At 28.8% G+C, this 25264-nt stretch overlaps 1 protein-coding gene across 1 annotated transcript in view; it reads right to left on the bottom strand.

Moving 5' to 3' along the window:
- The window catches only part of LOC129962484 (uncharacterized), a 233248-nt gene extending 208246 nt beyond the window's left edge, over positions 1 to 25002 (bottom strand). The window contains exon 1 of the mRNA XM_056076219.1: positions 24790 to 25002. The gene's annotated coding sequence lies outside the window, so the exon portion shown is untranslated. The remainder of the gene's footprint in view (positions 1 to 24789) is intronic.
- Positions 25003 to 25264: the final 262 nt, after the last annotated feature.

Below are 25264 nucleotides of genomic sequence, written 5' to 3'. Positions count from 1 at the left end.
GCATTTACAACAAGATTATATTCCGAAATATGTGCTTTTTTCAAAATTCTTTTTCGAAATCATTTTAAAAATGTATACTCTCTTTATTTATCCTTATAGTTCCTTTCTATATGAACGAAAATTTAAATAATCATTTACAAAATCCTATATTAACAATGGTTTGAATAAAAGAAAAATTTTATCTATACGAATAAAAATTGCTTAAGAATACTATATTTTGATACTGCTTAGTTTATTTAAAAAATAAAATGACAAATGAATGCAAATTTATTTAAATGAAGTAAAAGTGCACTTGGCTGTATTGTACTACTGATTTTTATGAGTTACATTATTCACAAATTTTTATTTATTAATTTGTTTTAGTACTTTCTAATATCGATTTGAGAACAAGATGGCAGTTTTTCCAGAAATTTCCCATTGGATTAATAACAAAGAATTCTCACAAATGGAGGCAAAAAGAAGTATAAATTATTGAAAAAAGCAGCTTCACGATGAAAAGAGAAAAAAAAAACGTTTTTTTATCTCGAAAAAAGTATTTACCAAAAGTTTTCCGCTCGTATTGAAAGTATATACTCCCTTATAACATATAAATATCACTGTAATTTAATAAATAATTTAATACTATCCCCAATAATTCGTCATTTTTATATTGTCAATAAAGAAGAACAATGGATATAATATAAAGCTTTGACAGTGGATATAATACAAAGCTCATTATTGCTAATAAGCTATACAAGTTATTTAGAAAAATGGAAAAGTTTTCAAACAATATCTAATAACGGTTTTCCTAAATGTTGCTAATTTAAAACTAAAGTCCTGTTAAGAAAATAACATATCTCCATCCCTCATTTTCTATGCTATAATTTCCAGTAGTTTCATTTCTGTAAATCGTATTGAACGGACGACAAACTAATTTTTTTTCTCTGTATGGCACACACAAATCCAAACAATTTCTTATACCTTTGATTTACTCTCTCTCGCGCTATTTGAAATTCGGCTATCCATTCCTATTCCCAGTGAATAATTTCAGCATTGAATTCCCTGGAAATTCTTCCTGGAGTACCTAAGGGAATAACACTAGAAACCCACGTTTGCATGAAAAGAAGCATATGTATATGATTGAAAGAAAAGACTAAACACTGGATGGCATGTAATCTTACGTATCATTCGAAAACCTTAGGATCTTGTACTGAAGGTAATGTCCAGAAAAACTATACTCTTTGTTGCTTCAGTACGAGAAATGGTTATTCATTCAATCAATAGGCAAATTTTCGTAATTTTATCAGCATATCTCAGGAAGCTATAGTTATGTTTCATTAATGAGGTAAGTCATTAGTTTACGGAGCATAGCCCCTCTTAATGAAGTATATTTCCAACCTATACTTCATTAACAGAGACCAACTTATACTCTTTCTCTCTTCGTTTCATTTTAATAAAAGCTCATCATTAGGAGATTTTTAATACTAAGAATTTATATCGAAGATTTCAACATTTTCTTGGTCTTTTGTACTGTTTCTATACACAGGCCTGTAGATGGAAGGCTAGTTTACCGACTAATAGTAATTTAAATACCTTACTTTTTGAAAAAATATTCATAATAGAAACAAATGAATTTTGAAACGCACAATATTTAGGGTTTCATGCAAATGCACCAAATGTTCTTTTCGTTTCATTATGTTGACGATTTATCCTTAAAATTTTTTCAGCATACTGAAATACCGACTCAATAACTTTATAATATTATGTTATCCCTGTATGTATTCCTTATTCTCATTATGTATTATAGATAGAAAATTTGCAGCTAGGTATTTGAAAAAAGTGTCAGAATGCTACAAAAAAATATTAGATATGAATTTAGTGCAACTCATACTACCATGATATCAAGGTTGATAAAGGGAAAACCATTTGTATTTAATTAAATATATTAAAATTAAGTGATTAAAATGCCTTTATATGTCAATAAAACTATTTTTCTACTACAAACTGCTTTATAGAATTTCATATTAAAAAATGATTAAGTACTAATTTAAGTAATAAAAATATTACATTTTTGTTCATGACTTCAACGTATAAGATTATTTTTACGAAGTTTGAATAGAATGTGTACCTGAATAGGTAAGAAAAATGCACAAGAGGGTTTTATTTAAAGTAAATTAAACTAAATAGATAGTGGAAAATGATAATTGTGTAATAGAGATGAAACGATATGTGTTGCCATTCACACTAATTTATATGAAAAACCAAAGGTATCAAGTTACCCAGCTAATTATTAGTTATGATTACATATTTTCAGTATTCTTATCAACACTATGTCAAAATACTAAAAGAACTACTTCAATTTTGAATTCTATAAGCAGAAATAATAAAAATTTTAAATAAATTAATTTTTGAAGTAGAATCCAGATCTTTTTTAAAACATAAAGCTAAACCAATTAAGATAACACTAGGACTTAGTTTGTTTAGTTTAGTTTAGTTTAGTTACATTAACGTCCCGTTTTAAAGCAACACTATGGCTATTTTGTGACGGACCTCGTAATTGAACCGAGGTCAGATGACGAGGATGATATCTGAGTTGGTACCCCCCCCCCCTTCTCCCCACCACATCAGAGGGAGGAGGGTTGGCCTGGACGGATTTAACGTGCACCAGACCCGCTTACATGACGGTTCTTAGGTGGAATCGGGTCAGGAACCTGAAACCCTCTGGTTCCGAAACCGAAATGTTACCACCAGGCCACCGCAGCCCAATACTATGGCTTATTTCCTTATATTCTTTGATTTTCCCTATAACTTTGTTTTGTTATCACAACACAAGAGTTACAAGCTTTCAAGAGGGGCAAGGCACATTTAGATGAATCTGCTTCTTCTATCAATACTGGGTTAGAAATGCTTTTCAAACTTAGTAGATGGTGTTGAATGTGAATGGGATTTCCGAGCTCTCCCTATGATATCCTTCATTGCAGTATTTCATACCATGATTTAATGCACATAACAAATAATCTCACAGCTGTCCATGTGAACAGAGCGCGATCAGAACCAATGGCGTATTAATGATGTCATAACTGACGTCAGCAAGTACAAAAACAGATAATCAAATCCAATATGCATAACTCATCTGTAAGGGAGGAAACTTTCCTCTCCCACTTATGTATATCGATGTTTAAATCGGATACGTCATCAAGGCTTTATTGTATTTTTAATTCAAAACATTCAATTCTTTATTATTTAAGTGTTCATTTTAACTTTTTCTGAAAGGAAAATATATGTCTGGAGTGTATTTTTCCATGCAGAAATTTTAGTGTCGTTACAAAAGAATGCGTTTTGAGTTTACTGTGAAATCGTTTTTCACACCTTTAATCTGAATTATGTATTTTTGACATGCTCGCAGTAATTGCTGTGTCATTACTACGTCATTGGCTAATGATCATACTCTATTCAATGTGGGTAGCTGTGACATAATTAGTTATGTTCAATGAATCTCGCGGATGTGCAACGCCCTCTACCACGTCTTTCAAGCATTTCCGATACGCATCGATATGTGAATTCGAGTCGTTTAAATATATCCATCCTCTCCTAAAAGTTTGTAATTTTGGTGCCGATACATATGTAAACAGGAAAATTACCAGTTATAAATGGCTATAACTTTCTTACAAACAATGACAGAACATTTTTAACGCCATAAAAAAGGAAGCTCATTGATCTCTTGAAATACTCTATTTTATTTTCTTTGCTAATTTGGGCAACATCAAAAATGTAGTAAATTTGTTAGCACCATTGTGAAGCATCGTTTCAGTCATTAATCGCTTAATTGTTTTGTCCGAGTGCTATACGTGCATCGATTTTTCGAATTTTGATAGCTGTAAGCAAAAAATAAACCATTCATACCGATTATAATTCAATATTAAAATTACTTCGAATACATGGATAAGTCAAGTATTCAATGGATTTTCATTTGAATCAAAATAAGAAAATATTCCCAAAATAGAAGCTGTCAACTTATTAAATAGTAAAGAAAATAAAACATTTAAGTGGTAAATGCATTTCGATTGCTATATAAGGATCAACATATGTTTGTCTAATTTTTTAATTATTTGTGGGGATTTATTTCATTGGGATACATTTTAGAATTTGCTGCAATATTTATTTTTGTTGCAGCAACGAACAAATTAAATACAACTATCGAGAATGCTCCTTTTGGTAGTAAAAATGGATTACCACAAGAATGCTAATTGTGAGACCAAGGTAAAAACATATAGGAGGCATACAAACAAAGCATTTATAGCAAAAGCAAATCCATGAAATGTATTTTGTTAACAAATAATACAAAAGATATATATTGAAGGTAAAGTAAATGCAAATACACAAAGAGTAAATTTTTTTCCAGTATTCGTTTTAAAGAAATTTACAGCCATTTAGTCTCGACACACTATTTTTTTACTTATCTGCATTTATTAATAATAAAATTTCATCTTATTTTAACTTTTTATTAACTCATGGTCTATTTTCTCTGTTTGTCCGTTCGATTCAAATTTTGCAGTCTATTTTAAACTTATTGATGAGCTATAAATTTGAAACTTTAAATATAATTTCGAAATGGATAGCGATGCCATATTAATTCGATTCGAAACTTTAAATATTCTTATTTGTTCTCTTCAGAACAAATTATAAAATTGTTTAAAAACTTTCATTGCTGGTAGATGGCACCAATTAAAACATTTACCCACTAGGGAATTGGCATTGTACACACAAGACTAAACAAGCAGAAAATAATTATTTAAGTAAATGAATTAATTTACCATATTTTTAAAAAGTAGAAAATTTCTATTATCTTTATAAATATTCCTAATTCAGTACATATTTTTTTCAAAAATTGTGAATGCGAAATTTTAAAATTTGCATTCTATATGGGGATCGGAATTCGTACGGGAAATAGTTTATAAATTTAAAAGTTTTTAAATTTTTGTATGAAAAATTATTTTACACTTTTTAATAGTTTTAAAAATGTAGTATATTAAAATCTTTCTTATTTCAACAATTTTTGTCTTGACTCTATAAACGGCTGAAATAATTTATTGTGCTCACGTGATATTCAAAAAAAAAAAAAAAAACAAATATTTTATTTTAGAAAAGGACTTCTGAAGAGTATTAACGGAAAAATTATAAATTACAAAATCTTAGTGTAGAATTAAAGAAAATTTTGTAATAAAAATCATTATAAGCTTATTACATACAATTATGTATGCAAATGTATTATTTGTAATTTGTAGTGAAACATTTAAATTTATGTTAGTGATTGTTCTTTAAATATTCATATGCACGAATTATGGTCTAAATTTTAATAAAAATAACGTTTAATTTAATAAATTCAGAAAACAAATATAAAAGATATTGAAAAAAAAAGAAACACAAATTATATAAAAACAAAACTACCAATCTCAATGAGCACATAGACAACTTTCTAAGGATTACATTTATTTATTTTGCTTCCCAAAACTCAATAGTGGACATAGTTTAACAATAATTAACATCCTAAATTTCAAAAGAACACACTTAAAAAAACTATTCAGAAAAGATAAAAGCACAAAATGAATGCCTGCACTTTCCCGAATAAAAGAATTTTCTTTAGTCTCAAACATTCACTTTAAAATATCTTATGATTTCTTCTAATTAAAGCAGTCTCAAATATCTTAGATTTAATGAAACAAAGGAAAGTGAAGACAAAAAAAAAGTTGAATGATTGTCAGGAGAGTCCATTAAAATTCCCTAGATCTTAAATAATTTTAAAAGAAAAGAAAAGCTTAAAATGAAGAAAATAAGAAATAATACAAGTGCTGAAAAAATTATTTCCGTATGTTAAAGATTTACCTCTTCATTAAGCCTTCTTCATTACATTCACTGTCGTATTTCAACACTACTTACATCTTTTTTCCCATGTTCTTGATTGAAGAAATGTCGATGAAAAAAAAGTCTTTGAACTTTAAAATTCTTTTAAAAAGCTGTAAGAAAATCGAATTCTAAAAGGTGCTGCTTTTTCTTAATACGTCAAGTTTCATGTCAAAATAACATGAATTATGGAAAAAAAAATATTCAATATCTCAAAAGCTTTGGAAACTGATGATTTTATTCCTATCCGAGATTCAATAGTTAAATAAAATAATAAAAATAAATAATTTTTTTTAATTGAAAGGGATTTATTTGTTTGAATATTATTGTTATTATAACTTTTTCACTTACAGTATCATAAACGCCGATTACCTTTACCTATCAAGATAAATTTTAGTTCATATGCATAAAATATTTATATCGAAAGAATTGCAAAGTTATTCAATTATTTTCAAATCAAATCTTTATGCTAGTTCCAGGATAAAGTTTGTGCGAATTGTTTTTATTAGAAAATCACCAATTATCAAAACTGTTGACCTGGCAATTTCCATTCAAAGAATTGAAGAGATTTTGTAGAAGCGATTTAGGGAGAGTTTGGGATTATAAAGAAATTTTGTTTAAATAACACAATTTCATTCAATGTCCGTAGAAAAGGAATTTGAAGACGAAGAGTATTAAGATAAGTATTAGAAGAGCAGAAAAAGTAAATTATGGTATTTGCTATCCAACATATCTGACCAAGGATTAAAATTACAAGGTCTTTCTAAAATATCTTATGTTGCTTTGAAAACGACGTCAATATTTAGATTTATCAAGCTGCGTCTTAACGAAATATTCAACTTACGTTGTGTTCAAGCTATAAAATAACATGTCTATATTGAAAAAATTTGTTAGATCTTGCGTTTGAGGTATTCGCAGGATAAAATACGTTCTTTTCAATTTGAGAATGCTTGAATGATCTATAAGATATGGCAATATCAATACATCTCAGAGTTTATACATTTTTTTTCTAAAATCTTAATTCCTATTAACTATTCCTACATAAACAGAATCATACAGATCCAAACCTTTTTACTTGTTTTACATTCCTTTGTAAACGCAATATATTCAATCCAGTGCCCATCCGATGCTTCACTTTTTACTTGTTATTCCTTTTAATATACTGCATATTTTATGGTCTAATTGACAGCTCAAATTTGGTGGCATTGAAAATAGCAAAATAACACAATTTTACATAGGAAATTATAGTCTCAAACGTGATATCAAAGCTCGATATTTTCCTGTTAAGTGAACGAAGGGAAACAATTATAGATCAGTTATTAATCAAATAATAATTATATCTTCATCACTATTAGATGAATACAACATTCTCTTTTATGATTATTTCTTGTGATAGGGGGCTTGCAGAGTCATGATGAGGATCCTGAAAAAAGCATGATACTTGATACATCACGATTGTTATCGAAAGAAACTATGTCTGTATTAGTCTTCTGGCATTATATAATATAATACTATATATAGTGGTTACGTTTGATTTTATCGTATTGAGCAGTTTGAGCAACATCTTTTATGAAATATCAGTTATTCTGCCTCTTCACTCCTGCCCGCATGGACTGGTTCACTTCTCTGGTGCACTTAAATTCCTTTCTGGGACATGTTCTACTATTGACAAACTGTGGAGTTTGGAAAAGAGATAATCTTCGTCATTTAACTACGGCATAAAACTATGAAGTTATTCCTGAAGTAGTACTCGAGTCGCTTCAAAAAGGAATATTAAAACAAATTCTGGAAAAATATATCTATATCGGTTTCGATATTGGAGAAATCAATTAGTCAAATGACTAATGGTCGACTGATTTCACAATCGACCATTTTTGCAAGAGAATAGAATTTGTGGACACATAGCTTACTCTATTATGTCATGCTTGTTTTCAAGGATATCTTCTTTTGTGAAACTGTTTCTTTTACTATTTATTGCTTCACCAACCAGTATGAACCAAAATTGCAGAATATCACCAAATTTACTGTAATTACCACTATAGAATATTTTACTTTACAACTCACTGATATTTTGTCATATACTTTCACGTGAATAAATCTGGGACAGTAACAAATTTGCCATATACCTTTACGTGAAGTTATATTTTAATAAAGTTTTATCTAAATCTTTAGCAACATGTGTAATTTAATATCTGTCATTTTATTATTGTATGAACCTTTGCTATGATTTCCAGATTTTCATTTTAAACTTTATACAATTCAATTGATTGTAAATTTCCAGTAAGTGATGGCAGATATTAAACAGAAATTTCAATCATGTTACGACTATTCTCTTGAATGTTTTTAAAATTAATTCTATATTTTCTTTCCTGTATTTAAGATTAAGTTTCACTGTGAAATGAGCAAACAGTTGATTCATTTTAAAAGTCCTTATATATGTCCCTTATTGTTAATATAAACATCCATTTTAAAAAAAATAGAAATCGAAGTATGTACTCCACCAATTCCTATGCAATATTCTCTGAATTTTTTTAAACAGTCTACATTCCATCTCAATTTTCCATAAATGAGACTGTGGAACTTTTCTTCGTTGAAAAAAAATCATTTGCCCTATTTTTTTTCTTTAACCAAAACAAAGGAAAAAAATTAAGTAAAGAATATTGCACAAAATTTGCAGAAATTATATTCCTTTTTTGGGTTTTGTCCTATAATATGTGAAAACTAGTTTTGTGATGATTTCTGAAATCGTCTAGAAATGGAATACAGCTCTTGAATAAAATCTTTTCAGATCATATAGTCAAGACTCAAAAGCAAAAATAAGGGTAGTAAAGCACCACATCTGAATCTGAGAGTAAATGAATCAAACTGACAAATCTCTTATATCAATACTCAAAATATACTTGGTAAGAATTTTTGTTGACCCAAAAACTTCCTAGAGAACTACTTTATTTTTGTTCAGTTGAGTTATGATTATATTTGCTGTTTTGTCATATCGAATAAATCCCATTACATACAAAAAAAAATATTTTCAATAAAAACGCAACTCGGAAAAATTTAGAACTATACCAAAAAGAAATGTTCGGGAAATTTTGAAAATTTTTGGTGTTTTCTAGCAATTTTTCTACTTATCATAAATTTTTTATTACATTTTTATTAAATTTTCAATTATTTCTTATATTTTGAGCTTAAATTAAAAATTCCCTATAATATTTTATTGAAGACGTTTTGGTATCTATTAAATAAGCGATTTTAAGTATAATACACAACAAAACAAACTATTTCAAATGTTTAAAATCTTATTTTAAATGTTTGCATAAAATACATTTAAAATACATAGTTTATTTGAAAGTTTATTAATACTCTAACCGCAATTTTGGGGCATTGCCAAATAATAAAGTCGATATTTCATATGACAGCATATCTCCAAAATGGCATGTTTCACAAAGTAGCCGAGATGTTGCACTAACTAAAGGACGTTTAAATTCATTAGGTTAAACATGAACCAGTACGTGTACGTAATTGCTGTCTTTGGGGGACCGTCTTTGAAACTCGTGATCAACCAAACTAAAACCAAATCTCTGACATTAGACTTGTGTAATTCCATCGCTTTGTATTTGTAAAACAGAAGTTTTACTTTAATCTTTATTAATACGGATTTAACGGATAATTTATTTTATTATAATTTATTTATTTTATTTATTATTATTTTTTTTATTTTTAAAAATATTAAAGTGAAATAAAACAATCTCGCAAATTTGTATCGTTTTAATTCGTTAGGTTAAAAGTGCACTAACATCAGTACACAGCTTACATCATTAGTGGAACCGTGTATGAAACTCGCAAACTATCAAACTCAAAACCATGTCTCTGCCACAAGTATGTTCTTCCGTTGATGTTTTGAGGAAGATAAGAGAGTGAGTGGAGGCTGCCAGCTCAGGTGTCGTCTTCGTCATCTGACAGTAGTTTCAAATTACGTTGTACGTCTCCCATAATAGCTAGAGTGTTGCTTTATAAACATGACGTTGATAGAATTAAACTAAATTAAACTACCACAAGACCAATGCAGTTTTATAGACTTGTATAAAACTGCATTGTTATCGATGTTTGTTATTACTATTTTAAGGAGAATTTTTTTTAAAAAGAATTAAATATATGTCAAAGTCTGTGAAATAGCTGAATTTTTAAAACTGAATCAAGTTTTCGTCAGAGTTTTCAGAAATTTGACCCTTCCGTAAAATATAATTTTTGCAACTATTTTTTTATATATATTCCAAGTTTTTACTCTTCTTAACACAAAGAATGTTTTTTCAAAAAGCGTTGAGATTCAGTAAAATGTTGAAATGATGGGAACGAGGTTAGCTGGGTTTTTTTAAATTTTCATACCTCACCAATGTGTAAACGTTTGTTCTCTAATATCAAATTTAACGGAATTAAGTCTGTATATATAGTGGGACATTGAAGTAATAGGGTTTCGAATCCCTAGCTCTGTCGTTCTAAACTGAAGATCTCACTATAAGGAGGCTTTCATGCCCTTTCATTCTTATCGTACTCTAGACTTTTATACATGGCACAGCCGACAACGCACTACTGTCATCGGAGATATGGTTTACTACCGTTATGGGTTAACACCATTCGATGGATAGTCATATGTTGAATGAGTCTATCGATGCTAGACTAAATAGAATTGAAATATCGACAAGATGATGGAATGTAAATTAAACATGATTAATAATGCGAATTTACTTTCGTAGCATTGATCAATGAAAACATTAATCCAATATATTCCTATTTGAAATTCTGGTTAGGAAATTAGAATTTCTTTAACTAAAAGAATTTCAGTATTCACTGAATTCGCGAAGGTCGATATTCGTTTCTAACAGATCGTTTTAAAAATATACGCAAAAGAAATACAAAAGCATATCCTTTGGTGTAAAAAGAAAAAAAATCCCGAAGGGAATTGAATCCCACTAAATAAATGGATCTGAAAATAATGAGGGACAAAACAGATTTTTTTTTATCACCCACTTTATGTGTCCCACAAGTCAGAAAGATTTATTATTCTCCACTGAGCGATGAATCCGTTTGAAAGATACTTCCACGCCCGTTTCCCACTGGGACCAACTATACTTTTAAAAAAATTTCATAGCACAGGTGCCAAACTGGTTTGAAAAAAAAAGAATTGAAATTGCACTCATTGAAAGAAGTTATGGTGAATTTGAAGTAGGAGTGGTGTTATGCAGGTGTAACACTTCGATTATCCAGAAGTCGATTATTTGGCTTATTGTATGAGGGAAAGAAAAAAAGTAAAGGCAATTTTTGCAATTTCTTTCTAGAGTTTTATAACACTGCTAGTATCTAGCGCTGAATTATAGTAGTCGAAAACACTTCTATGCAATATGTCACTCTTATTCATTATTATTAAGTCATTGGACCGTTAAATAGGTTAGCTCGTTTGTCAATCTGCGCCATGGAGGAAATTAGGATAGTGATTTCAGTTAATGGAAGGTGTTAAACCTGTAGAAATTATTCGTCGAATGCAAGCATTCATATCCAAATTTCGTAGAAATCTGTGAAAAGGCATCAACATGCATTAAGATAATGTTTTGCCATGTTATGCCCAGTGGAGAGCCGAGACTATAAAGCAGTTGAGATTCGAAGTGCTGAAACAACCGCCATACAGTCCACACTTGGATCCAAGCTATTTCCATATGTGTGGGCAATTGAAGAAAATTCTTAGGGGAAGAATATTTGCAACCAATGAAGTCATTGATGCGGTGCAATATCGGTTACAGATATAACCGAAAACCTTTTTTCCAACAGAATTTTAAAAAAACCTTGCGAAACATTGAAAAAATGTATTGAAGTCCAAGGTAGTTACATGGAAAAATAAAATATGTTTCAGTTTTCTGTCATTAGAATAAATGCGCCTCTCAAATGTTTAGTTATTATTTTACTCTCTTTCGTACAATCCGTTATAAATCATTGTTTAAACAGCAAAGAATCGAAGATTTTACATGAATACAAGGGAATTTGAATAATTATTGATTGTTCAATTATAAATAGATGGCTTCTTTTAAAACTCTTCTTAAGACTTTATAAAAATCTTTCCCTTAAAGATTTATTTATTTTTGTCCATTTGTTTTATTGTGAAAAATCAAAAACACATTTTATCCAACAAATCTTAAAGTATTTTGTCCAATACTACACGATAACCAGCAATTTTTTCGGCTCCCAATTTCTGGATATTTATTTAAATCACTGTTATATACAAGGTATTTTAGATTCTTTGGATATCAAGAATTTTCAAATAAATACTCTAGCTCATATATTTGATACAATAAATACAAACTAATTTATATACAAAGAACATCAGAATTTAATATTATTTAGTTTTAAACTCTACGTTTAAAAAATAAAACAGCAAATATATATATATAATATACCAGTGATAGTTATAAATTTAAATAAAAAGTTACTATAGTTGGAAATAGACCATTGTCCTATGCGTGTCCACGTCTTTGAACCCGAAATTTTTTAAATAGTGTAGTTATGAAAGTTTAAAGAAATTGCCAATTTATCTCAGTACATGTTAGTCATGGAAATAGTCAAAAGTAAATTTATAAACAAAAATGTAAAGAATAGCCGATATAAACTCAAATTTCGACCGAAATTTTATTTTTCAATCAAAAATTTGACATGATAGCATGATATGACAGGACAAATATTTAAGTCCCTTTAATGGTTATTATGGAATAGCATAAATAATTGATATGAATATTGATCGTCTTGTGCAAGAACCTCAGATCATAGTGACCCTATTTATTCCTAACAGCCTTCATGTAGTCTAAAATCGAGACAATTTTTACAAATTGTCTCTATTCAGAAATTTTATTAATTACATTTTTTGTTAGAAGCAGAATTTAACAAGTAAGTGATTCATAATTCTATAGAGCTAAAATTTTAAATAACTACATACAATAAATATAAATTTTTGTGTGTGTATGTAATATTGGTAATCTGACCTACATCTTCCAAATCCTACCACAACGGCCAAAATCTATCGAATTTCAACAATTGTCCTAACACATGGGAGTCCATATTTTTGTACCCCAAAATTGAAACCCTACTATGGTATAAGGCTGAAGATAGTATAGAGAAACTAAGACATTCACTATTGTGAAAGGTATAAGATCGTGTAAAACTAAATCTTGTAACGTAGTTTACGCACGACATTTCCATCCCAGAGGAAGAGAGGATTCAATTTCTACATAAGGCTCGGGTATTATGTGCTTTCTGAAGTCCCTCTTCTGTCGTCAAATGGCCCGACAAAAGAAAGTTACTGTACCACTTTTGGAAATTGGGCGATGCTATCAAATCTCCTTATTTTCGATATTTTAGTCCTTTGGCTTCCTAAATTGAATCTTGAAATCGATTTATAAAGATAAACTGAAAAATATCAACAATGTGGTATTCCCTGGGTCATTGAATTCATCAAGGAAATTCTCAAATCAGTGAAACATAATTGATGCAGTTCATCATTTCTGTTTTTATCGGTAAATCAGGTAAAAATAGAAATAATGAGCTGATAAAAAAATATGAGTTATGTTGTGGATTTTTAGAACATAGTTGAAGAGGTGGTATTTTATTTAAATTTTTTGTATCATGAATACAAATAACTTCTCAGTAGTTCACCCAGAAAAACAAAGAATCATGAAGTACTATTTTTCTTAAATTTAAAAAAAATATATATTTTGAGAAATTACAATCATAACAGATCCAAATATGTTTTAATATTTCGAAAATAATTTACTAACTAATAATCAATTTCATGATATGCGCGTGATTTCATGATAATCAATTTCATGATGCGCATGACATGCGCTCTTTATATAAAATTTAAGGTATGCAGAAAATCAATGCATACTAAAAGCATGTAATGATGTTTCAGAATTAAATTATAACTTATAACTAATTTTAGATGAATGAATTAATAAATATTTTGAAAAATTATTATTGCGTATAAAATGTTGAGTGATTTAACAGAACAAGGATGCAGCATAGATCTAAATCAGAAAAAAAAAATTTTAACTAGAAATACAAGCAATCAAAAATCATTTAACAGTATCTACCTTCATGAAGTACAGTAATTTAATGAACAGTAATTTAATATTTCAGGAGAATAGATATTTTAACTATCAATATAAAAAATATTGTATCACTGTTTACTAAAAGATATCCCAAAATTGATGCAAGATTTGAATTTGCTCCATTCGTACAATAAAGAGAAGGCAACCCTGTTAAAAACATTTAATAGCTGATAGTTTGATATTATTAAAAAATGGAGCGTTACAAGGTTAAGCAACGTGTAACGCTCAGCTGATAATTTTTCATTGTAGAACAATATTTCAAAAATAATGCGAGTCTGACGGCCACAGTTCGAAAATTTGAGAATTGACTCCTAGATCGTGTGATTTAACGCCATTGGATTTCCTTTTATGAGGTTATTTGAAGTCAAGGTCTACGCCAACAAGCCCACAAGCATGTGCGCATCGAAGGTGGAAATGCAATGCTGCATCAACGAAATTCAGTCACTTATACAAAATTGTCATGGGAAATTTCGACAAAAGGGTGCGAATGTGCAAGCAAAGCCATGGATTCCATTTGCCCCATGTGTTATTCCGTACATAACCCTATCCTGTGCACTTTATGATTCATTAAAAATATATTAATTTAAAGAAAAAATAAACTTATTTAATTCAAATCTTGTGTTAACACGTTGTTTATCGTATAACACTCCGTTTTTACTAACCTTAAAATATCAACTATCAAATGGCTTTTTAATAGGGTTGTCAAAGCTTTACTGAATGAATGGTTGCAAATTCAAATTTCGCGTTAATTTTGGGACATCCTTTATCATAATTCAACCCCCCCCCCCCGCCAAAAAATGGGAAAATATTATAAAATTATTAATCTCAGTTGATGGGGAAATATCCGAAATAATTTGAAAGTTCTATAGACATCGATCCAAAGAGCTGCATGATCTTTGATTATATATTTGCTAGATCTGGGGACATAAAATTATTATTTTATTATTTATTCCTGAGGAACGTGGTTTTCAATGAGTTGTTGGATAAAAATGTTACCTGTTTATTTGAATAATTTATTGACAAAATACAATTAGGGAGGCTGGTGTCTCTGAATATCAATAATTCGTAACTAGACTATAGAAGTAGGCTTGAATTAGACATTTTTTAATGTCTAAAAATACAAAAAATTGTTTTGATCTTATAACTATTTGACATAAAATGCGAAATGGATTTCAGGAAATTATATCGTTCGAATTAAAAAAATTAAAATTTGCGTGTTTGGAGAATCTATGAAATTGATGAATTCACTCTGATCTCTCAATCTATGAATCTTTACTCAAATCTATGAATTGAAAATTCTACTCTGTCATTTCATTCAGAAGAATATAATGTAATAGTAGGTTTTCCCTCCTAGAAATATTCGACCAAAACGCATGAAGCGTTGCGAAATTGTTTCCAAACGCCAAAATAGTTTGAAATTCTTTTGCTCTAGTAAATTCTTGGAAAATTTGGTGAAACCAGTGCAAGTCATCCATTTCAATATAATTAGGCATTTAAACTATTCCAAACATTGATTGAGTTAAGTTAAATCAATTTAAATATACAATGAATCAAGAATAGATTTCTTGTTTGTTGCTTGATTTTGAAATGTTTTCGCACCTACGCATTAGTTTGATGCCATCTCGAAAAGGCATTCAAACTTGTATTCTAAACCTTATCATTGCTTCAGTATTTCAATGTCTATAAGAAAAGGCTTTTTACTGTTACAACTGTTTAAGAATAAAATTAAATTCATTTAACAATGTAATAAATTTCTTTTCTGTTGTCTAATTATGAAATCTTCGTATTGTTAGTATCGTTTTGGCTTGGAGAAATCATGAAAATTATTCATCCTATATGGATTTCTAATCACCAAAACAAATCTGGTGACAAATATATACTCAAACAAAAATCCAAATTACAAACGGAAAGAATTACTTCCAGAAATTAATTAATATATATTAAGATGAAATTTGAAATATATATACTTTGCTTAATACACTAAAATAACTACAATTTTACTATTTGTATTAGAACACTAAGTATAGAAATGGGCCAAAAAATTGGAGAGAACGATTTTGATGCATATCCACCTATACATATTTCCTTTAGTCCACTGTCTGAACTCCCTCAAAAATGCTTTGGGTTACAAAAACCCTTTGAGCTACACAGATGAAATTCAATCTGTAGTTTTTAGAACAAATTCGAAAGTTTCTATCAAATTATGAATGGATTTCGGACGGACAAATAGTCTGTTTGTCCGTCCGAATACAAGGTAATGTAAAAATAAAATTTAAAAAAAGGAATTAGACAGAAAATCAGGCTCACAGATTTATGCACTAAATTGGAGATATGTAATGCATCAAATTTCGAACAAAATCTGCCGTTTTTTATCTGCCGGTGTGGAAGCAAACGGAATAACTGACGAAGGCAACCAAATAGATGAAATGTGACAAGAGATATTGCTGCAATATTTTCAATACATAGCAATCAATTACAATATTTACAATATATAGCAATCAATATTTTCTATACATTATAGCAAGTAACGATATTCATTGGATATATTTATTGATTGTCCAATAGATTTGATTATACTTGCACTATACGATGACACAGAATAATTTTATCATCGAATAATGTAATTATTCTCGTGTAATTATTAATTTAATGTTACATAGCAGTTATTCCGATAAGATAATCAAAGACTAAAAAATTTAATTCAGTAATTAATCACAAAAAATCACATGAAGAAATTTGATTTACGAAACCAAATTCATAGTAGCTCTGAGGAGACAAGACAAATATTAGCCTAATATTAAAAAAAAAAAAAATAGAAAATGTAAAGAAATTTCGATTTTAAAGTTAAAAAAATGAGTGCGCTCTAAATGATTTTCTCAAACATTGCTATATGTTCATCCATATTGCTCATGTTTACGATCGACTGTGTTCGCATACTCTAGCACTGATAAACATAACTTTGGTACCTTATTCTTGGAGAGATGTAGTCTAAAATCCAAAACATTTTGTTAAATATAAATATAATAATCGAGATATCAAAATTTAACTATTTAATTATGGCATTTTTGTTTGCGTGGGAAGTTTTTTTAAGAGTGCTTTCTCTGGGTTTTCTCGTATACTGTTATTTTTTCATCCATATTTCACATGTTATTTACAATTTACTGCATTCACGTACTAAAGCACTGATAGACAGATAACTTATCCAGGGAGAGGTCTAAAATTACAAAGGATTTAAGTAGACCTAAATATAATGATTGAGATATTTAAATGTATCTATTGAGATATCGCTTTCTTGCTTACGATTTTTTTTTTTTTTTGTTAAAGAAAATTCCTTTCTCCATGATTTTCTAGTGCATTACTACTTTTTCATCCACCTTATTTTGATGTCTATGATTGTATTCACTTATTTAAGTACTGATAGACAGATAAGTTATCCAAAGAGAGAAGTAGCCTAAAATCTCGAAGGTTTTAACTATATCTAAGTATAATAATCGAATATTAAAATTTATCCATTTAGTTATTGCGTTCTTGTTACTTTTCACAATCACAGACATAATCTTCATATTGGTGAACTTCTTACTAAAATTAGATACAATTATACAATTTGACTAAATCACATACCAAATTTCACTTGTCAAGTTTCGTCCAATTCTGAATGAGCTTAAATATTCAAAGCGAACAATAAGAATGTCATCATTCCAGTAAAAAAATGTTGTGAAATGAAATGATTTATCAAAACATCGATATTAGATTTACAAAAATTTGAGATTTTCTGTTAAAAATATACTTAAATAATTTTCCCACCAAAATCCTTCAATAAATACAACTTACTTCATTAAGAGGAAAAAATGTAGCTTAATATGCATCGAAAAAATTCTATAAAGTAATTTATAAAGAATACTATGAAATAATAAACAAAAATATCCTTATTCAGTTATATTCAATAGAATTAATTTTCAGAATCACAAAGAAAGAAGATTTATACTGAGTCATGTTTTCCATAAACACGATATAAAAGAATTATGCCTTTAACAAGTTATGACTGAATCCAAAAATGTTTTGACTAGTTTGTTATTTTAATTGCGATTTTAATTAAAGTCTTGTTACTTTGCAGAAAATATGTACCTTGAAATAATTTCATTAGCCATTGCGAGATGAATTATTTGAAACTGCTAGGGAATTCTTAAGCTGATTACTGTAAATCCCATAACGATGTGCCCATATTTTGTATTGTAAATATTCTTAAATTCATTACTCTAACAAACCGTGGAATTGCAAGCCCAATAGAAAACAAAGTGAATTACATATGACAACCAACTTATTACCCGGAATATTGGCTGTTAAGCTATTATTGTGTGATGCATTTATTTAAGCTTTCGTCTTTGTTGTTTTTGCAAGATATGTATTTCACATTAACTGAATGTTGTGCGAAAAGGAATTACCATCTTTTATCTCTGCTTTCGAAATGAGGCTTTTTGAAATTAATTGAAAACTAAATATTTGCTCAAGGGTAAGTTAAGAAGTCAAAAATAAATAGGCAAGAAAAAAAACCGGGAAATATAGCCATGACTGGAATATCAAAGAAATAAGTGCATGCTAAATGCATTTTCTTGCTTCGAAGTTTTTCGTAATAAATGAATCAGTGATTTGAATTTACTTTTTATATATGCTGCAACTGGTGGTAGGCTTGATGATTTAGTATGAATTTACATTATTACAACATATTCCAAAAATATTAGTTTTGTTTCTCGTCAATAAATTGCTTGTCGTATTCCTAAAAATTCCTAAACGACCATTCCTAAAACGATTTGTATATCAAAGAAATAAATGCATGCTAAATGCAAGTTCTTGTTTGGAAGATTTTCGTAATTAATAAATCAATAACTTGAATTTATTTTTATACATGCCGCAATCGGTGGTAGACTTGATGACCTGGTATGGGTTTAATTATCTCATCATCTTCCAATAATATCACTTTTGTGTCCTGTCAAAGAATTTTTTATGCTGGTCGTATTCATAGAGATTACTTGTGAAAGAAGCTGAACTTTCATATTCTGTGACCCGAACTTTCATACTTAATATTTTTAAAATCTTGCGTTTATTTTCTTATGGTCCTTCGTCAGACCATTCAATTCATTCATTCATTTCTTCAAAAAATTTATTTTCAAGGTAAAAGTTAAATAAAAGAAAAGAAAAGAAAATCAACAGCATATTCACTGAGTTGAAACACCTTCGTAAGAGAATGTACAGTACAAATATAACTTAATCATCATACAAATAGTTTCATAAATAAGATAAAAATTTTGCAGTATGAACAAAAAGTAAAACGATAAGATGATAGAGAAATGAAATTTGAAATAGATCACATTATATAAAACAAAAAGCATACCACGAATAAATCAAAAAATGCTTCGAATCATTTCGACTTTCTATAGTGAAAATGTAACAGTAGATAATTCAAAATAACAATCCTGAAAATTCCAATCCCCTAGTTTTTAAAACAGAAAGACATATGAACAAATACATTATAAAAGGATATCGCTTATCACTAGGAAAGTTATCTTGTCAGAATTTAAGATAAATGTCTAAATTTAGCATTTAGAATGCAAATCTGAAACAGAATACTCATTTATGAAAACGTGAATTTGAAGCCGTTTAGAGAAAATGCAGGGTATCCCAAAAATGAAACAAACCTTTAAATCCTGACCTATTGGAATTAAATATATACTTACAATTGCAAAGTTTCGACAAATAAGCTACCGAAATATAAGAAAATAATTTGGTTTCAGTAGAAGATAATAATAAATATTTAGAAAAATTAAAATTTATGTGTCTTTCATAATGATACATTGTCAGTAAGTAAAACGTTTTTCTTATACTTATCTATGCACATACCACATTTCGCAGTTTTATACGTAACATTTACCGAGAAAATTAAAAGGCAAATGTATTGACTTACACCATTTTTCCATACCTCTGACGAATTTTGAATGTGACTATCGCTACCGTTTTCAAGGATAATATACATATCGCAAAGATTGTTAAATTGACAAGATCAGGAAATAGTGATGCATGAAATAAATTTCATTGTTTGTTTTCAATGGACAGAAATATATATTGCATTTACAGAAAATTGTCGCTGATGATGAATCTTTTATAAAAAGAGGTTGAGGTTGAGGTTTATATTTTTTTTTGGCACAAGAGCCAGAATTGGCTATGCTGCGCCAAGACACATGGTATGAATATATTACCATACGATTAAAAATTATTTCCTCCAGGCTACTTTTATAAAAAGAATGCGATTTTATCGTTCCAAAAGTGATAGTTTTAAAAATTAAATTTCTCTGATTAAAACAATAGTTCGCAACCCAAATTATACTTTTCAGAACAAAGAATTTTATGTTTCCTGAATTAGGGCCAATAATAAAATCCTAGACAAAGAGAGTATACTTATATATTGAATGAACTTCATTTATTACGTTAAAATATTCTCTACACTCTCGGTACCGGAATGTTGAATTATGTTCTGATTATTCATACACAAAATCAAGATAGCTGTAAAAATAAAGCCAAATATCAGTTTTGTGTCACATGTATAATGCCACACCCTTCCCGTTCGATAATATAAGAATCCTAAATTTTGTAAGGGCTAAAGTTTTTGTAAACACATTTACAAGAAAAATGCCGGGAATGTTTGCCTTTATAATTCATACACGGGAAACCAACAACCATACAAGCAATAAATTTCAGAATTTTTAACCATAATAAGATGTCTAGTTCAATATCTCAATTGCTATAACATCTCACAAAGTATATCAGCATAAAAAAAGCATCACTTGTAACAAATCTACAGCGCGTCAGTTCAAATATTTGCAAATTAAAGTCAGACATACATAGCATAAAAAATGTTTTCGCCTTAGGAATGTCAAAAGATTTATAAAAAAAATCGCTAGACAACTTTTTGCAAATTAGTATAATTTCTTCTCATACACTTTGTATACTAGAAAATAAAAGCATTAGTAATATACGTTATTCTTCTGAATGGTGAACAGTATGAAGATAAGCGATTTTACCATCCCTAGAGCTACGCACCATTTCAGTCTACTACAAACACTCTTCTATAACAGCTTCAACGTGCACCAAAGAGAATGGATTCGGTGAATCCTTTTCTATGACAAAAATCTGATTTATTGGCATCTGTCACTCTAAACTGAGGTTTTATTCCGACACCAACTAGCGGGAAGATTCTCCGATTCGCTATCTCACACATTTCAACATTCGTAGTTCGGTGAAAAGATTTCAGTGTGTATTTTCGTCTATTTAATGCAACCGATTGGGGCGATAATTCGTTATATATTCGCAATTGTTTTTCCCAAATGAAAACAGATTTCCCCTTTTTCAGTTCATTACGCTTTTAAGTTTTGTATTCAGATACCTACGTGTAGACAGACTGAGTAGTCAAAGACCTATTGTCAGATTTCATCAAAATTTGAAAAACTGATATACATTTCGCTAAAAGATTGATACACATCTGGTGATAAAATTACGTACCTATTTTACTCCACCAAATTGTTGTGTTTCTAGATTCTTATAGTCATACGAGGCCATAAAGATTGAATTCATATCAACAGATTTCGTCTAAAATTACAGAGAAAGCTAAAATTCCCATATAAAGATCAAATATCATCTTCCTAACTTGTAGTACATTTCGTCTATCGAATTAGCAGAAAGTTAGGCATAATATCAGAAGTGATATTTTTTCACAAAGGGATTCTCTATATCACAAGGGGATGATATAGATTCTTCAAAATATTGAATTCAAGTTCATTTTTTTTGTCAGTTACGATGCTCGTGTTTCGAGAATATATGAGGCTATGACATATCTGGGGATGCATGGGGCATAATCTGATTTTCGCTTATCTCCTCCCCTTATCGAGTTGCCATGAGACGTTTAGTAACGATAAATTGCAAACAGGCTATGCTATTGTTTTTCTCGCTATATTTTTTTTTTCGAAAAATGGAATACGCTTGCTATTCCCTTATCACCAAATTCCCTTACCACCCTTATCACCCAAAAAATTGTCTTGCGGGACACCAGTATTGTTTTGTTCCTCATTCTGTGACTGGACCACTGTTCCGAAAAAGTAAAAACAATTGGGAAGTTGAAGGCAAAGATAGCGCAAATAAATTATTTTGATTAATCAATATATTATTTTATCGAAATACGAAAGAAATTAATGATTAAGCCTTTAAATATATGCTACATTTGCCCAGACGTGTTACGCCTCTTGCCCATTATTGAGTATAAAGAACGAATGCTGACAATTTGATTAAAATATTTTATTTATTTTATGGAATATTTTTAAGAATCAGAATGTTTTAATAATTTAAATTTTTGGGAAAAACCCTTAAAACTTTCTCTACATCAATAATTCACGTAAATAAAATCTTTGCTGTTTGATTGGTTGCTAGACAAGTAATTTTATATTCATTTCTTTTATTCGGGAGGAATTCAAAAATAATAAAAACATTTTTTCGAAAATATAATAAAAATAATGATATTTATTACAAGTATCTTAATGTTAATTAAATCACTAATAATATGCCTAAATTTTCATCTGCCAACAGTACAAATTATACAATAACTATATACTTAACAAAAGTTTTACTAATAACTTCATTTTTAATAAAAAAAAAATTGTAAGAATTTCATATATTTCATATTGAATGGTTTATAGTACATATTTTGGATATGTTATGTAATCATTTTATTATTACTTAAGCCAAAAAATTATAAATACTTTATTCTTTGCAAACAGTTGTAAAAATAACCGATATGAATTTATAATTTAATTTAAAAATTGAAAATTTATTACAGGAATAAATTGTTATAAAGTATTGACGATATATTGTAGTCTTGACGCACTGTCAATGCAAACTGAAATTATTTTGTCATAAACGTGATACCAACACTATTATGTTAAATATTTCCTTATTTTACAGAAGTTCTATTGCAAAAGGACTAATGATTCATAAAATATGTTGTAATGGAAAAATCTGTAGAAATACAGAAGATTTGTTTATTTATTACTCAAAACATTTGAAAATGCATGATGAATTTAAATTAAAATATCTTGTTTCTCATTTATAGTGCCTATCTCTGATGGAATATCAAATATTTCTTTTCTTAAGCGAATATTTTTTTCACCTATCCTTGAACCTGCCATTCTCCGATTCATTATAATTATTATTTCTTCCAGTCGTTCCCTTATGAAGCAATGCAAAATTCAAATCACTAATTCAATATTTCATAGACGCTTCTCTAAAATATGCAGCTCTTTTATATACGCACGTTGTAAATATAAGCGATTACTGTTTAAAAGAAAAAAAATGATCGCTCATTTTAATTGAATGAAAGGTCTTTATTCTTCGGCCTTGGAGCATTCAGTATCGTTCCTCCAAGAATAAGTCATTTTTGTTAAAAATGTTCAAGTTAATGCTACAAATGCCATTATATTTTAAAACGTTTTATTCGAGCAACTATTATTCTTGTAAAGCAAACAAACTGAGCATATTAATAAAAGCGAGAATAATTAACATTTCAGGCTTGTTTTCGTAAGTTGCAATTGTAAATTTGTATGGCTTACTATATACCACTGGACCAATTTCAAAACATGACAAACATATATTTTAATTATTAACGTTGAGTAACATTTAATAATGCATCAACACAATTTATTCTGTGAGAGTTTGCAAAAACAACAAAAACTATATATTTGTTTCTAGGTTTACTATTGCATTATCGCTCCGAAACGTTACAACTATTTCATGCATTTCGATTTTTAATTAAATTCTTTTATTTGTTACTAAACATGCATTATTAATAGGATTAAAAGTTCAATCAAATCATTTTACCACATATTAGCTTATATTAAACAAATACAAATATTTTAACAAACTTTTACTTTGTGTTATTTTCATTTACATTTTTGTTACATCTTGAAATTTTGCAATGAACATAAAGAAAAAGAAATGTAATAATTTCTTAAGATTTTTGTCATGTTCGAATATATTTACGTAAAGTCTAGAATTTTTAATTATCGTCTGAAATAGTTATAGACACATTAAAATAATTTATATAATTATTGGAACAATTAAATGTTTATAAATCTGAATATATCGTTTGTGGTAAGAGCTAGATAAATAAGTGATCTCCGAAGAATTATGCAAGTATTTAATTCTACTTATCATTAGATTAGTATTCTTCATATTGCACTTAATTCTTCAAAAACAATTCTCTCGCTTAAAAGTGCATCTGCATAAAAATATTTGACTACAAATTTACTTAAGTTTTCAACTATTCCCAAAAGTTTATAATATAATAAATTAATGCAATGGTAATTAACATTTACAATCATCATCATCGAAAAATTAAATAATCCAAGTCATTTATTATTCTAAATACCTCACAGATAATTAATACTAGCTATCAAATGCAATAACATTTCTAACGCAATTTATTTTAAAAACACTAAACATTTATTATAAATTAAATAATGAAATAGTTTCAGAAAAATTATATTTGAGTAAATATTGTCATTGCAAAATTTGTTAAAATTCGTTTAAATTTTAGAAATCGAAAGAATGCAGGGATTGTAAGTCCATTTTATCTTTAAAAATGCAATATTTGAATTTTTGCAACTAACAGTCTTATAAAACCATAGCAGCAAAAACGTAGGAAAGTAATTAGTAAGAAACTCACCTATTTTCATCCGTTCTTTTTCTCATTTATTTCTTTAAAAATCCTTTGAAATTTGAACAAAATTTGCAGTAAGCCTTTAAAAAATATTTTAATATTGCACTTATAATGTTCTGCAATGTGCGACGATATTTCAGTTTAATTCAGATGACCGTACATCGTGAGCCAAAGTGTAAATACGCTGAGTTTTCCAACCAGCTACAATGCTCAACCGGAGAGAAGATTTCCAAGTGTTAGAATCAAGTGAGAAGGTGGTTTAAAAGAGCGAAAAGCAACGTGAAAGAGATCTCTCACAACTATGCTAACACTGCGCCATCTGTTATCTTGTTTCAGAAACTATGAAATTTTTAGCAGAGATTCATTTGTAGAAAAGTGGCTCAAGGAAAAGGAGTTTGCAGTTCTCATAGCATTCATTTTTTTTCCCTCATCGATTCTGTAAAGTATTCAAATAATAGTTTAAAAGAATTATTATAATTAA

This window comes from Argiope bruennichi, chromosome 3, assembly GCF_947563725.1.
Source record: "Argiope bruennichi chromosome 3, qqArgBrue1.1, whole genome shotgun sequence".
Classification (NCBI taxonomy): domain Eukaryota; kingdom Metazoa; phylum Arthropoda; class Arachnida; order Araneae; family Araneidae; genus Argiope; species Argiope bruennichi.
Note: the sequence above shows the minus strand (reverse complement) of the source record. Positions and strands in the feature narration are given on the sequence as shown.